This window comes from Vombatus ursinus, unplaced genomic scaffold, assembly GCF_900497805.2.
Source record: "Vombatus ursinus unplaced genomic scaffold, bare-nosed wombat genome assembly UNPS02014807.1, whole genome shotgun sequence".
Classification (NCBI taxonomy): domain Eukaryota; kingdom Metazoa; phylum Chordata; class Mammalia; order Diprotodontia; family Vombatidae; genus Vombatus; species Vombatus ursinus.
Window position 1 is genome coordinate 15052263 of NW_020954585.1, and position 16161 is coordinate 15068423.

Below are 16161 nucleotides of genomic sequence, written 5' to 3' on the forward strand. Positions count from 1 at the left end.
GATAGATAGATAGATAGATAGATAGATAGATAGATAGATAGATAGATAGATGTGAGTCATATTCATAAAGATGATAATGAAATCCATGGGAGCTGATGAGGTTACAAAGAAAAAGAGTGTAGAAAAGAAGACATCCTAGAACAGAACACTTGGTTAACATGTGGTGATGATAAGACAATAAAGGACACTGAGGAATATTCAGAAATATAGGATGAGGATTAGGAGAGAGGAATTTTCACAAAATGGAGAGCACAGTATAAAGGAAGAAATGGTGGTCCACAGCATCAAATGCAACAGATCTGTAAAAAAGTATTATGATGGAGAAAATAACAGATATAAAAATTAATAAATCATTGCTATTTTTTGTCAACAATTTTAGTTGATTGATGAGTCTAGAAGTAAATGTACAAAGAGTTTATAAGTGAATAATAATAACAGCTAGCATTCATATAGAACCTTAAGTTTTACAAGAGCTTTACAAATATCATCTCATTTTTATCCTGATGACAGCCCTAAGAAGCAGGTGAATTATTATCCCCATTTTAGAGTTAGAGAAAGTGAGAGAGAATTGAAGGACTTACCCCAGGTCACATTGCTTGCAAGTATCTGAGGCTGGATTTGAACTCAGATATTCCTAACTCTAAGTCCAAAACTCTATTCAGTTGTGCCACCTAGCCTCAATTAAGGCATTAAGTGCTTTGTCACTCAATATTTTTCTGAAAAAGAGAGCATGAAACTGGATATGATTGTAGGGTCTAATGAAAGGGTTTTTGTTTCCTTTCAGATAGGAGAGATTTTGGAATGTTTAACAGCTATAGAAAAGGAATAAATAGGAATATGTTAAAATTCAAGAAAGATGTAGAACAATTGAAATGTAATCTGCTAGAGAAGATAAGGTTGGGGGGAATCAAGTTTCATATGTAGAAGAGTTGCTTTTGGAAGGGAGAAGGCCTCTTTTTCAGAGATTGGGTAGAAAACAAGAGAAAGAGAGAGATGATGTCAAGGAGTTTTGAGATAAAGAGAATGGGAGAAGAGGGGCATCAGGTCAAATGTATTCAATTTTCTAAGTAAAGTAAAAAACAATGGCCTCAGCTGACAGGGACAATAGAGAGGGAAGTATAGGGTGCTTGAGGAGAAAAGATGACTTGAAAAAAATTTTGGGGGGAATAAAATAGAAAATCAAGCAAGGAGAAGAGTACTTCCTTATTGCAGCTAGGGCCCACCTGAAGTTGGATAATGGGAAATTGTAATGTGCCAGGTCAACAAAATTGTCAGACTTCCTCTAGTTGTTTTTCCATAGCTTGGGAAAAGGAACTGAAGAGGCAGATACTGAGAAAATTTCTGGACTGTGTTTTGACAATGCATGAGAAGTGACAGAACAAACAAGGGATTCAAGAACAAAGGACAGTGTAGAGTTGAAATGATAAACACTGGATGAGATTTGAGAGATAAGAAACTAAAGTTAGAGCAGAGGTAATGGCTAAATTATAGAATATCTTAATGAAGGCAGAAATAGGTTTAGGAGGAATGAGAAATTGAGAGCTGTGGAATGCTAGGTTGTGATCAGATAAAGGAATGTCAGTATTTCCAATTAGAGAAGTAGAAAACTGAATAATGGAAAGATCCAATATGTGGTTTAGACTCCAAATCCTGGGCTTTTTGCATTAAACCATACTTTAGCATATATTCAGAATATAAAATGAATTCTGATGTAATTCAGTAAGCATCTAAACCAGGGGTAGGGAATATGTGGCCTCAAGGCCACATGTAGCTTTGAGGCTGCAGATTCCCCATCCCTAAAAACAACTGCTAGGTGTTGGATACATTTGACTGAAGATAGTGAAACTTGCAGGGAGAGTTATATGGGAACTCCTTAGAAATGTCTTGAGTACACTTGAGGTTGTATAGATAGTTGTGTTTTTTTTAAAGACTAATTGTACAATGTTACTATAGGAACTATAGATATACAGCAAAATCATTTTGTAAATTCCTAAACATAAAATGTTACTTCCAGCTAGAAGAGATATTCAATATGTCTTTATTTTGGAACCTGTCAGATTCCTTGCTATTTTTCTCACATTGTAATAGAGGCTTTCATGCTGGCAAAACCATTTAAATTCTCTATAGAGTTCAAATAGAAATGAAAACAAAAGCGTAAGTGTTAGGATGGGGCAGGAATAAAGACTATTTCCCAAATTTCCTGTCAGAATGTGGTCAGAAGTCACCTTTTCACTTGAACAATAGAGACACAGTGAAGTCTTACATTTGTTGACTATGGTTAATTCTAAATAAAAAAAGAGTACAAATGTGGGATAGAGATAAAACATAGGCACTTAACGAGGAATGAGAAGACAGTTCCTCTTCTTGAATTTGTCTCTCACTATAATTATGCCTATGAGCACATATATAAGTTATTTATTGTATTAATATCTGTGATCCATCTAGATTTGAGCCAAGAAATTAAATATCTATAAGAGAAGATCTTAAGAAATCTAGTGACCCATTGCTCTCTAAGTATAACCAGTCAAAATCTTAAACTGTGAAGGAGCATAATTCCTGAGTCATTTAGAAATATTTGATTAAACAATTTTGTATAATTAAAGCATAGTGATGCTTGATAAATAATCTATTTGTCCATTGTAATTAATATGATAATAATAATAATAATAATAGCTAATATTTATATAGTACTTACTACGTGCCAGATACTGTCTTAAGTGCTTTGCAACTATTATCTCATTTGATCCTCATGACAACTCTATAAAGAAGGTGTTGTTATTATTATTCTCATTTTACAGATAAGGAAACTGAGGCAAATAGAGCTAATAGTATTTGACCACTAACATTGGAAATAATATTAAACTCATTAAGTATTGTTGCACCTTGTTCTGTTATCTTTAAACTTTTCTGGCCATTTCATTCTATTGTTAGAAGAAAACTATCATAGCTGTCTAGGTAAGAGTTGAGGTTCCAAATGGAGGAGGTGGCTGTGTGATTAGTGGAAAGTAGTGTGGAGCGTGGAGATATTGAGTAGCAATGCCAACAGTAGGCACCTGATTGACATGTAGGGTGAGAGTGAGCAGATGTAGATAATGCCAAGTGTGCAAACTTGGGAAAGTGGAAGGATGGTGCTACCCTATATAGGAATAGTGAAGTTCAGAGGAGGGTTGAAATTGGAGGGGAAGAAAATGGGTTCAGTGTTGGACATTGGACATGTTCAGTTGGATACGCCTATGAGACATCCATTTTATAGTATTTTATAGGTAGTTTGTTATATAGGACTGTAAAATAAGAGGGAAAGTGAGGTTGGTAAACACTCACATATAAATATAAAAATACATATATATGTATATATATATACATACATAGATGCAAACATATACTGTATATAATCAATGTTATACACATCTATTTGCAAGTCATGTGTATAGAGATAGATCAATCAGCAGTCATTTATTAAGCACCTATGTTCAAGGCACTATTAGATGGTGGGGTTCAAACTCAAACACACACACATACACATATACACATATGCACATACATACACATATGTGTATATATACATATACATACATATATGTGTATATATACATATATGTGTGCTGACATAAGTGTATATTGAAAATTACATAAAGAACTAAAAAATAAATACATGATACCTAGGGATGTTGAAGGTGAAATTAAGTGGAGCAGTGGATAAAACACTAAGCCTGGAGTCAGGAAGACATGAGTTCAAATCCAGCCTCAGACACTGTGTAACTTTGGGCAAGTCACTTAACCCTCTTTGCCTCAGTTTCCTCATCTGTAAAATGAACTGAATAAACAAATGGCAAACCATCCCAGTGTCTTTGCCAAGAAAACTCCAAATGGGGTCATGAAAAGTCAGGCACAGCTGAAATGACTGAACAACCACAAAAAGGTATGTTGAACACTAGCAATTGGGGGCAGATCTATAAAGATTTGAAGCCTGTGCATCACCTTCATCTCTTCACTCTCTCTTTCTTTCCATTTCCTATCTTGTGCCAAGTACAATGAACCCTTCCGTCATCATATCTCTCACATACATCCCCTTCTCTCCTTTGACTTTATCATAATCCTAATACAGACTCATCATTTCCCATATAGATGATTGCAGAAGCCTGCTAGTTTATCTCCCTGAGGTGGCACAGTGGATAGAGTACCAGGCCTGGAGTCAGGAAAACTCATCTTCCTGAGTTCAAATCTGGCATCAGACACTTACTAGTTATGTGTCCCTGGGGAAGTCATTTAACCCTGTTTGCCTCAGTTCTTCATCTGTAAAATGAGCTGGAGAACCAAATGGCAAACCACTCCAGTATCTTTGCTAACAAAACTCCAGATGGGGCCACAAAGAGTTGGACATGACTGAAACAACTGAACAACAACAATAAATCATCTCTTTGTCTTAATTCTCTCTCCATTCCAGTCCATCCTCCACTCAGCGGTAAAATTGATCATCCTAAATCATATTTCAAACCATATTTAACTCCTGTTCGGTAAACTCAATTGGTCCCTTTTAATCTCAAAGATAAAAAATGAAATTCTCAGTTATTAAAAACCCTTTGGAACCTTACCTTCTACCTTTCCACTTCTTTTACAATTTCTCCCCCTGCATTTGCAGAAAGGTTAAGAAGGATAATAAGAAAAGATCTTCTATTTGGCAATTAGAATATCTTTGGTATCTTTGGAGAGAGCAGTTTCAGTTTAGTGATGGGATTGGAAGTCAATCTTCAAAATCTGGAGAAGGGAAAGAGAAGTGAGGAAGTAGAAGCAATGAATGTAGACAGCTTTATTTCAGAAGATTGATTATGAATGGGGGAAGATAAAGGATGATAAAGGGATGATAGATTCTTATCAAAGATTTTTAAAGATGAGGAAATTTAGGCATGTTTTAAAGCATGATTATAGATATGGATAGGGAGAGGGGGAGATAGAAGGGAAATCTGCTGTGAAAATTAGATCAGATACCAAAAAAAGAGAAGAACCAGGGATCCATAGCCATAGGCTGGTGAGAATTTTCCAGCAGGACGTCAGAATTAATCTACTGACTCCTTTTACTTATTGTCAATTTGCCCCCTTTGTAGTTAGATAGTTTGTTCCTTAAATGTAACTCTTAATTTAGATTTTATTTACCTATTGTAAAGCACAGGGTAAAATCAATTTACCATCAAACACACACACACACACACACACACACACACGCACACACTTTAGAAATGACAATGCATCACTAAGACAGTCATCAATATATGCAATCAAATTTTTTTGAGCATCTGACAATAGAAACATTAATTCCATTAGGAGTAAATCTCTAACCGGATTCATACATGTACACACACACACACATGCAAGTATGTTTGTGTGTTTATTTATTTAGTGATGACAGTACATTACTGGCACTCATCAATTCATGCAATCAAACTTCATTGAGTATTCAACAACACAAACATTAACTCTCTATGAACAAAACTCCAAACTGAATCATGTGTTTTCCTAAATATGTCTCCAACCAGTACTCCAACCATCAAAGTTCTCTTTCATACAGACGCCATGAATCTCTGTCCAAGGTGGCATTGTAGCAAGTCTCCATGAACTAGTAATACTTCTGAGTGAAAATGACATGCTTGAATCTCAGAGTGTGGGGAACACAGGAATTGGTTCTGTTGTATCCAAGAAGTAAATTGATAACTGGTCCCTCTGGTGGGTTTTTATGGTTCTGGCTAAGGCATATTCAAGTTACATCTAAGTTCTGGTTGGTACTCAATTGAGTAATCTTATGATGAAAGGAAACTATCAATCAAAGCTTAGTTTTCTCACATTATTATCAGATGTTTATCAGTTTATCAGATTTAGGACACACACATTCCATTAGTTTTTAATGAGTTTTGAGAGACACACATTAATATCTTTTTCATCAAATTTAATGAATATACACCCATATCTTACCAAATTATATATAATTACCAAACTATACAAAAGTGTTTATCTCATTGAAGAAAAAAAACTTATATAACCGTTAATAAAGATATAAAGGCTTACAACCAAATAGAGTTCTTCATGTTAATTTAATGAATGTGTTTATGCTCACTATACTTAGCACAAAACACTATTGACTTTTAGGAATGCTAAGCTATGTGTTTATTTTATTTATCCCACAAAAATATAAACAAATATGTGTGTTTATACATATACATACACATATCACACATAGAGAGAACAAGGGAGAGACAGAAGCAGAGAGACAGAGACAGAGGTGGATAGAGAAAGATCAAAAGACAGAGTGTCAAATATAGAAGCAGAGGCAGGCAGACAGAGACAGAGAGGGAGACAAAAAGAGACAGAGATTGAGGGTCAGAGTGATAGATATAAAGAGTAATAATTACAGAGAGACAGAGAGAGATAGAGACAAAAAAAGAGAGAAAAAGAAAAGCTGAGAGATAGAGTAAAAGAGAGACAGAGAGACACAGAGAAAGAGACAGAGAGGGAAAGAGAAAAAGAAATAGAAGTGATGGGGGAGAGAAGGACAAAAAGTCTTTTTCTATATAGAGAGATTAAATATTTGGTTCAGATGCTTAGCTGACTTGGCCTGGAGCAAAAATCATTAAGACAAAGTACTAACTGAGTGGTCTTCTACACCAAAATATAGGAATGAATTACCTTGGAATAACCTACTCCAACTTTCTTTGCAATATACTTACAATATCACTATTTTACTTTACTTTTTTTGGTCTATTACTAAAATCAGGATACCCCTATGTGGGGAGTATAGCAGTGGAGGAGAGACCAGTAAGGAGACCGGTATTAAACTATTAAATCTGGGCACAGGATCGGGAAGCCCAAATAGCACTACTTAATTTGTTCGTAAAAAAAATATTGCCAATCTGTGAATGAGAAAATCACAGACAGTATCCTTTCTTTCCCCTTTTCCCTAGCAGCAACCATTTGAAGCACCAGAATTGGGATTGAGAACCATGTGTTTGAAAAAAAAAATGACGTGAAAGAAAATTCTACCCATTGAAAGGAAAAATAGAGCCAATCATTGAGACATGTTGTGATAGGACCTCTGGTTCAGCAGATGATTAACAGCTCAACTTAGGTCGCTGGTCAGTGCCACCTTATGTAGTTCATATGTAGGGGTTATGTTCAGTATCCTGATTTTTTTTAAAGTTTGTCTTATACAGAATCAGGTTTGAAAGTTAATCAAATATAGTTCACTTTGTCTTTCCTCTATCATTTCCCCCCTTCTTACTTCTCTTTTCAATTTAGGCACATTTATTAGACCAGAAATCCTGGTATATTTTTGAAGACATTTCTTTTTTTTCTTTTATCTTTTATTAAGCTTTTTTCAGAGCTCATGGTGTTGAAATCTTTTTTTTTAATTTTAAGACACAGAATTTTCTTTCAGTTCTTATACAATTTTAAAGTAACATTTCATTTTTTAATTTTATTGTTTTATTATTTGCTTTTATTTTTAATAGTTTAATTCTGATTTGTTTTATTTTATGTTTGATTAATCTCTCCTAGATTGATTCCCTACCCCATAATTCTCTAATGCAATTATAAACTGCTTACATGTGTAAAGTACCTATTTCAATGATGCCAATAACAGAATTGGATATTCTATAGGGTCTATATCACTTATTTATTTACCAGTTGTTGCACTATGAATGAAGTGTTATTGTTGTTATACAGATACCAATTTGTATATTTTTCTTACTGTTTATCAATTACACATCATCTGCTTAGAGCATTGTTTTCCTCTGCCATTTCAGTATAATATTGCAAGTTAGGCATATACCTAACTTTTGTTGGTTTGTTGAATACTATTATCATGGACTGATCTAATAAACAAATTCATATAGTGTGCCTGAAAAGTTTTTTTCTTCTGTTTTTGAACTGAGAAAGCATATTGAGGAATTTATTTTATGAATGTTCCAAAAGCATTAGGACATTTAATTAAATTATAAGGAAGGTGAAAAATTTGTTAGATTCATAGTGTAAATTATATCAAGACCAAGAAATTCAGAGACTGCTTACTTAGTGCTTTATAAAGATGCTGAACTCTTTGTTCATTCAAAATTATTGAATATAATGACAGGAAGAGACAGCATCTGGTAAATGATCTTTCCTCTATAAGAGGAGAAATTGGTCAGGAAAACAGAAATCATAATGAGACAAGGGGAACTTCAGAGCATGGAAATTGAGAGGAAACCTTGAGTTGGTAGGGCTTAATCTGGGTCCCCTAAGTTAATTCAGAGAAAGTTTTTCAGTGGGTAGAGCTAAAACTAGGTCCAGTAAAGAAGAAACAGAAACCTCACCAGTGAGTAAATATCTCACTGAAGACATCTATCATAAGCCCAGGTTAGGAATATTTTCAGGAAAGGACCCTTACCTTCCTGGAGAGGACCTCATAAATGACTGAGCATGCGTTAGAACTAGGAAACAGCTGGGAGGCATCTGAAGTAATAAGACTTTGATGAACAAGGAATAAAATTATATTAGCATTCCATTCAAAGGGTTCAGAATGTGCTAACCTGTTTGGCACACTGAATTCCTTGTTCTTTAGTGTTGGATTTATACAATGTATGGTATCAGATTTTTACGGCCGAGGAAGACAAAGACTGCACAGCTGGACTTGACTTAGCATATCTTAGGTTCACCTGACCAGCTAATGGAGAAAGTAGTCAGGGAAATGAATCACATGGAAGTATTGGTATACATAGATGATCTCACTGTTTTATGAAAGACACTCAAAGAATATGAAGAAATATTGAGGTTGTTAGTTATACAACACACATTTATTAAACATTTACTATGTGTCAATTGATTTGTGTCAATTGACAAATGCCATTTTGCAGAGCCATGCTCAAATATGTATCTCCACAAAATTTAAGCATTGAACCTGAGAAGATAAAAATGCTTCTGAATTGGAAATTCCACATTATCCTGAAATCTAAAGATGTGTTTTCTATGATTTAGCAATCATTATGAGCTATACTGATGTTGTTGAATTGCTAAGCAACCTTACTCATGCAGATAAAAATGAAGAAAAGCAGAAGAAAGAGGACAACAAAGGAATAATTAATTTAGATCTACCAAGCCATTTGGAGATCAGTAGACTCATAAACGTGAACAAATTTTCTTAAGATTTGGTAAACTGCCTCACATATGCATCAATGTTGGCCAATACTGACCATTTGCCTTATACACAGATGCTACCCTAGAGGGCTTAGTAGTAGTTCTACTTCAAGAGAGAAATGGTCACTGAAAGGCAGTTGTATTTTCCAGCAAAGTGCTTAGTGACAGCAAAAATAAGTACCTGAGAAACAAAGTGATGATCTTAGCTGTGAGGTAGGTTGCCACTAAAAAGTTCAAATGTATGATTCAAGCAAAGTTAATAGTGTAGGCTGACAACAGTCCATTGGTTTGTATTTGGACCATGGTCAATATAAAACACAAGATCTTTTTAAGTCCCTTTTCATTTGAGAGACTCAGTGATGAAAAGCACAGAAAAAATTGTATAATTTTTGTATGTATATATATATATATGTATACATATATCTATATTTATCTATCAATTGATCTATCTGTAGCATATGTCAAAGGAAGTAAGGTATTGAGAATGGGATAAGTGAGCCTTCTGATACTTAAAAAGAGTAAGAAAGGAACTTTGTCTTAATGAAAACTTCTAATACATTTATACATACACATACTCTATGCTATATAATATGAATGAAGAAAGAGCTTCTTAAAATTTCACAGTGTGAGGAAACAAAAATCTAACCAGTAATTTTTGAACTCAGAGAAATCATTATCAAATGCTTTATAATATGAACATTTAAATAACTATTTAGTTGTGGTGAGTGGAAGGGAGAATTTCTGAGGCACAAGACACCTATTATGGAATTAACTGTCTGGAAAGGTAATTTCTAGTGGGTGCAGAATAGGCTTGTGTGATTTGAATTTCCTTTCCTTTATATTTCAAGATATTTCATCTGATTGCCATTGGAATTGTTAAATTTAACAACTATGTGTCTCAGATTTTATGGTACAGTTTATCATTGTTGCTGCCTACGTTTTCTTTTTTGTTGTTGTTGTTGTTGATGATGTTCTTTTCTTTTGTTTTATTTTCTAGAGGCAGTCTGGATTCTTTGGATGGTACTCTGTTTTCTTTGTTCAGAAATTCTGTTCAATTTTTTTTGTATTATTTCTTGCATTGCAGTGTTCAGTTTGTTTATTTTGTCATGTTATTATGTAAGACCTATAATGTTTAAATTTTCTCTGTACATCTTCTCATTAAGACAGGATATTTTGCCTGTATGGTCACCATATTTTTCTTTTAATTCTATTTTTACTTCTCTTCTTCTGTAATATACTTTACTTGTGGATATTTGATTTCCCAAACAGTTATTATTATTTTTTTCTTTAGTGAGATATTCCACCATAGACTTGTTGTTTTTTTCCCATTTTTCCAATTATTTTTTTTCCTGCAGAAGGTATTAACTCTACTTTATTAGCACCTACTTATCTTCTAAATTATTCAGGAACATACTGATGTTGTTTCATATTAGAGAGAATCCAGTGTTCTCTGCCTTATGAGTCATTAATTCATTTTTCCTTTGTGTTGCAATACTTATTAATAGATGTCTGGATCCTTTACTTGATCTGAAAAGCATATTCTGTTCTGTTAATAATATCTTCCTTCTTCATTTTAATTAAATTTAATTAAAATTAAAATTTGATCATGCTCAAATTTTTGAACTGTGTTTTATTCCCCCTGAGATCTTAGGCAATCTCAGTCTTTTTTTTTTTAATTTATATTTCTCTATTTTTCATTTTCTGACTCCTTCCTTTTTTTGTAGTTTTTCTGGGTCTCAATATCAAAATCATCACAACCTCCTCCTATACTTAGCAATTCACATTTCACTGACCTCAGTTTCTTTCTCAAGTAAATTCTGGTAGATAGAACTGACTCCAGCTGGATTCTGGGCTCTTTTCCTTAGGCTTAGTGGAATTCCATACAAACACGTAATTGGCCTTCTTTCTGAGACCCTTTCCCTTCCTTAGTTCCCTGGCTTAGCTTTGTTGCAGCATGGAGTGTTTTTGTGCTACTGGCCAACTTAGAGCAAGCAGTTGCCTGTCAGTTTTTTATTTTTATTTTGTTTTATTTTTTTAGCCCTGAGAGGAGGGGAGAAAGGGTACAGGTTTTAAGTCTATGTTGTAAGGTTATTGTAAGCCCTGACCCAGAATTGTGGGCTATGAGGGAAGAGAGTAGTGAGTGAATATGTTAAAGGTTAGAGCTTAAATTTTTCTGATTTTAGTTTCTTTGCTTTTTATTGTTATAGGGCCTATGGTGTTCTATGTGGTAAAGATAGCTGAAATTGCTTTGTCTCTTGCACATAAATCTTATTTTGGAAAACTTTAAGAAGTTGTAAGGAAAGGAGAAAATAAACATCTTGGCCATACCAAAAATAGCATTTCATAGAAAAAGTTAAAATATTAAATTTAACTATAATCAATTATGTGTAAGACAAAACTGTACACACTAATTATGATGATCAGATTTGATGAAATGCAAAGATTTTAGAATTAAGAAAGGTCTTTGAGATAAATCCTTTTATATTACAGATGAGAAAACAGGCCCAGAGAGATTGTTAGTTGCCTATACAAACATAGACAATGTCATAGTCACATAGCTGAGCCTAAATTGAACATAAGTTTCTGTATTATAAACTCTCCTATACCTCAAAGTTATCTGACAGCCTGCAAATTAATATAATGCTTCTACCCATAAAATAAAGCTTTCCTAAAAATAACAGTGGAATAGTTATTCTCCTGGAAATCTGTAAGTTAGTATTCTGTTAGAGTCAGAAAAAAATACAAAAACAAATAAAAACCCAAAATATATATTCTCCAAATTGATTTTATAGAGATTTTACAGAAATCTACCAAGAAGCCAGAATAATGCTATGAGCAATTCAGACTTTTTTTTAGTTTGAGAGAAAACTTGATGACTGTGTTTTGTACCATGTAATACTAAATAGCAATGAGCCATCAATGTGTGTTTGTGCATGTGTATGCACAGAGAGAGACACAGACACAGACACAATCACAAATATCCTTTTCTTCATAGGGTTAGTTTGCATTTCACAGTAATCTATGTTGCTCAAGGAATTCTAAAGGTATATATTATAGTATATATTCTTAAAATAAAGAATAATTTAAAGAAGCATGTTAGCTTATGTGAAATTATTCATTTAGCATAGATATTAAAAATTTAATAATAAAAGAGATTTTTCTTACATCCAAGAAAATGACCAGTATGCATTGCATTGTTTCAAGCAGACAAAGTTTGCATTACTACATTGTCTATTATTTCTTTGCCAGAATTTTGAGTTGGGGGGTGTGTAATATGTATGTGGATATGCATGAGGATGTTGTATAACTTCTTGTACCCTCACTAAGAAAGCTGTAATTAGGGATAGCTGATTAAGATTTTTTCTCATAGCGCTAGAATTCAGACAATTCTGACAATACTTACATGCATTTTGTTCACTCCTACAACACCATGATTTATTTCCTAACAACAGTATCTTTGTATCCCTGGCTCTCCACACATGGGAAGCAGTATTCTAATTTCTCTACTTCCTCTCCTTCATTCTCAACCCCAATCAAGGTGCAGTATCTTTTGATGACTCCACCTAAGTTGCCATGTCCAATACTTTCTCCCCATCCTACCCTACCATAACTTAACTTGTCATTAAATGTTGCTAGAAGGGAATATTTCATTCTAATTTCTCTGAGTTCCAAAGTTATTAATTACTGCTCTCTTCCCGTATATTGTGGTAGCAATATTTTCCCCCAATGAATAGTATTTTATTGTTTTCTAATTGCATGTAAAAGAGTTTTCAGCATTCACTTTTATAAATTTTGAGTTCCAAATTCTTCTCCCTTCCTTCTTCCTCTCCCCCTCCCCAAAATAGAAAAGAAAGAAAACAAAAACAAATTGAAAATAGTATGCTTCAATCTGTATTCAGACTCCATGTTTTTTTCCCCCTCTCTGGATGTATTTAGAATTTTCCATCATGAGTCCTCTGTAATTGTCTTGGATCATTCTATTGCTGAGAAGAGCTAAGTCTGTCATAATAGATCATTGCACAATGTTGGTCAGCAATTTTTTTTAAAGAATAATTATGCAGAGAACAATGTCTGCTCTTTTCTGTTAATCGATGAGACCTCAAAACAATGTTGTTCATTGAAAATAATCTGGTTTGGCCTTCACTGGATCAAACACAGCCAAAACTCTCCATATGTTAGCAAGTTTAGCCAGAGTTTTCTCTGTCTATAACATATCTACACCATCACGGTCTTTCTTCATTTTCTAAAACTTATAGTTCTAGCTTTGTTATGAGTTTAAAAGCTTCTCATAGAGCTGTCAATCTATTCTGTATTCACACATGGTATCTGACTCAAGACCATATGGATATTTACAGCAGGCATTCATTCTTCAGTGGTTTTCCAGGAGGAGTTTTAATTTTACACATGCTTCCCAAAACCAGACCATCCCAAGGGAAGAAATATGAGGAATGAGTTGAGAGTGGTTAAATCAATAAAAGATTGACTCCATTACTCTTGCCATCTGTTTATCATGGACCCTGCTGCAGTTGTTCTGTACTTTTCTATTGACTCAAGTATATTAATATTTCTTGACAGCTGTCTAGGGTATGAAATAAATGGTTGTCTCATTTTATTTTACCTAACAGTTGTTGATTCATCCATGCTAACATATTTGTGGAACATCAATCACGTATTTAAAAGGTGGACAGTTCTCACCGTACAGTTGGTCGGGGAAGAGTGGACAGCATAGAAAGGCATCCAGTAGGAGGTAATGACAAGTCTGTACAAATAACTCTTGTAACTTTAATAAACTATGCATCAATCAAGTTGTAATGATGACTTCTTCCCCATGATAGAGAACAGAGCCCTGCAGGTACAGAGAAGAGAGATGCCATGCCAAAACACAAATTAAACAAGCAATAGCTTTTCAGGTTATTTCAGACACCTGTTTTCAAGCCTGATGATCACCTGAAAACTGAGCTGCTATGATCATGCTGTTAGCAATGACTCACCGAACAGCAGTTATATCAAATTCTGGAAAAAAAAAACTTATTCTCACTAGGGAATAGATTCAAAAAGATTTATCTGTGACAGGGGAACTAGGAGACATTATACTTTGGAAATATATCCTGACGATATAAAGTATTCTTTACCTTTCTTAAGCATGCTATCAAGGATCCTTATCTATCATCATTTATTAAGCATGATACAAGATCAGTTAACATTCTCTGCTTTTCATTGGACTTAAATAATTTTCTGCATTCTTTTTCACATTATTGAGTAGGAGTAATATATTTATTGACTACAGAAATGCAGTTCCCCTTAGCATGCTGGAATCTTGCATTTCTCTCAGATTTTCATTCCATCGGTTATTTCAACAATATTCTTCAAATTTTATTTTGTAATATTATTTTAATCTTTCTTACTGGTATCTATGCATTGTCATTTAACTCTTTGAAAAGAAAGACATTTAAAAATCAACAATAATACCAACACTGATTGACATCTTTTATTGACATAAAAAGACCTTTTTGGTTAGCTACTCTAGAAAATAAAAGAATCTCAACTGTCATCCCCTACTATAACTTACAATCAATTAAGTTTATTACAAAATTTAAAAGATGGTGAGAAAATATAAAATCTTAAAAACACATTTAAGATTTAAAAATAATTTCCTCAAAACACTTGGGTTACCAAGTTAGTACATTTTTTTTTATTAAAAACCATCATAGAGATGATAAATCCAAGGTTTTGAATAGTTAAACAACTTACACTTTAAATATCAGGGAAAATTCAAACACAGGTCCTAGCAAGTCTAGAACTCTTTATGTTGGGTCACATTGCCTCTAAATACATTACTTTATCTATAGTGAAATAATGCTACCATCATCACTATAAATCCTTGTAGTTTTATTTATTTTGGGGCTCAAGTAGAATCACATAATCTCAGCAGTGGAGGGGGGAATGCAAAATGCCATCTCATACATGGACAATCATTTCTTCTACAACAAAACAAACAAGTGGTCATCTAGCTTTTGCTTAAAGATGTCTAATGAAGGAAGCCCTATTATCTCCAAAAGCACTTCCTTCTATTTCAGAATAACACTAAATATTACTTCATAATGAACCTTGATTTGCTTGTTTATGGTTTCCAACAATTTGCTGTTCCTAGGTCTTTAAGGAAAAGAGAGCAAGTCTGATCCCTATCCCATGCAACAGCCCTTCAAAAACTAGAAGACAATTATTCTATCCAGCCCTTTAATTTTCCCACTGAAGACTACTTTTTTTCATGTTAATCACACCCTGTTCCCTTCAAATTGGCATCCTATGCTGCCGAGGCTCTTCACCATACTAATTTGGCTGACTTTCTCTGAATATTCTCAAAATTATCATCAATTTCTTTTCTAAAATATGGTGTCTGAAATTAAGCCCAATATTCTAGGTGTGTTGTCTGAGTTGGACAAAGTAAAGTGAAATTATCTGCTGTGTGGGCCTGAATCCTTTTAAGGTGGCCTCAATTCACATTAATTTTGAATTTTTTTTAAGTTGATGAGTCAAAACACATATCTCAGACAGATACTGCAAAAGAACAATCTGTTAGAACCAGAACTAAATATGAAAAGGAGAGCGGGCTGCATTGAGCTTGGTAAACTATGAAGTCCTCTTAATGAACCCAAGTTGTATATGATGCAATGGTATATCTTTTAAACACACACAGACACATACACACAACTCATATAGATATATAGATAGATAGATAGACAGATAGGTAGATAGATATAGATATGTCTATATAGATTTATATCTATCTGTCTTTCTAGAAAGGAAGAATGGCATAGTGGATAGAGAGCTAGCCTCAGAGCCAGGATGATCTGGGTTCAAATTATGCTCTGACACATACTGTTTACATGACCCTGGATATGGCACTTGTCTCCTCATTGCTCTAGACAAATCTCCAAGATTATAAATTGTGAAGAAAGTGCAACTTCTGTTGGTGGGTGAAGTTTCCTCACCTGGTAATGTCCT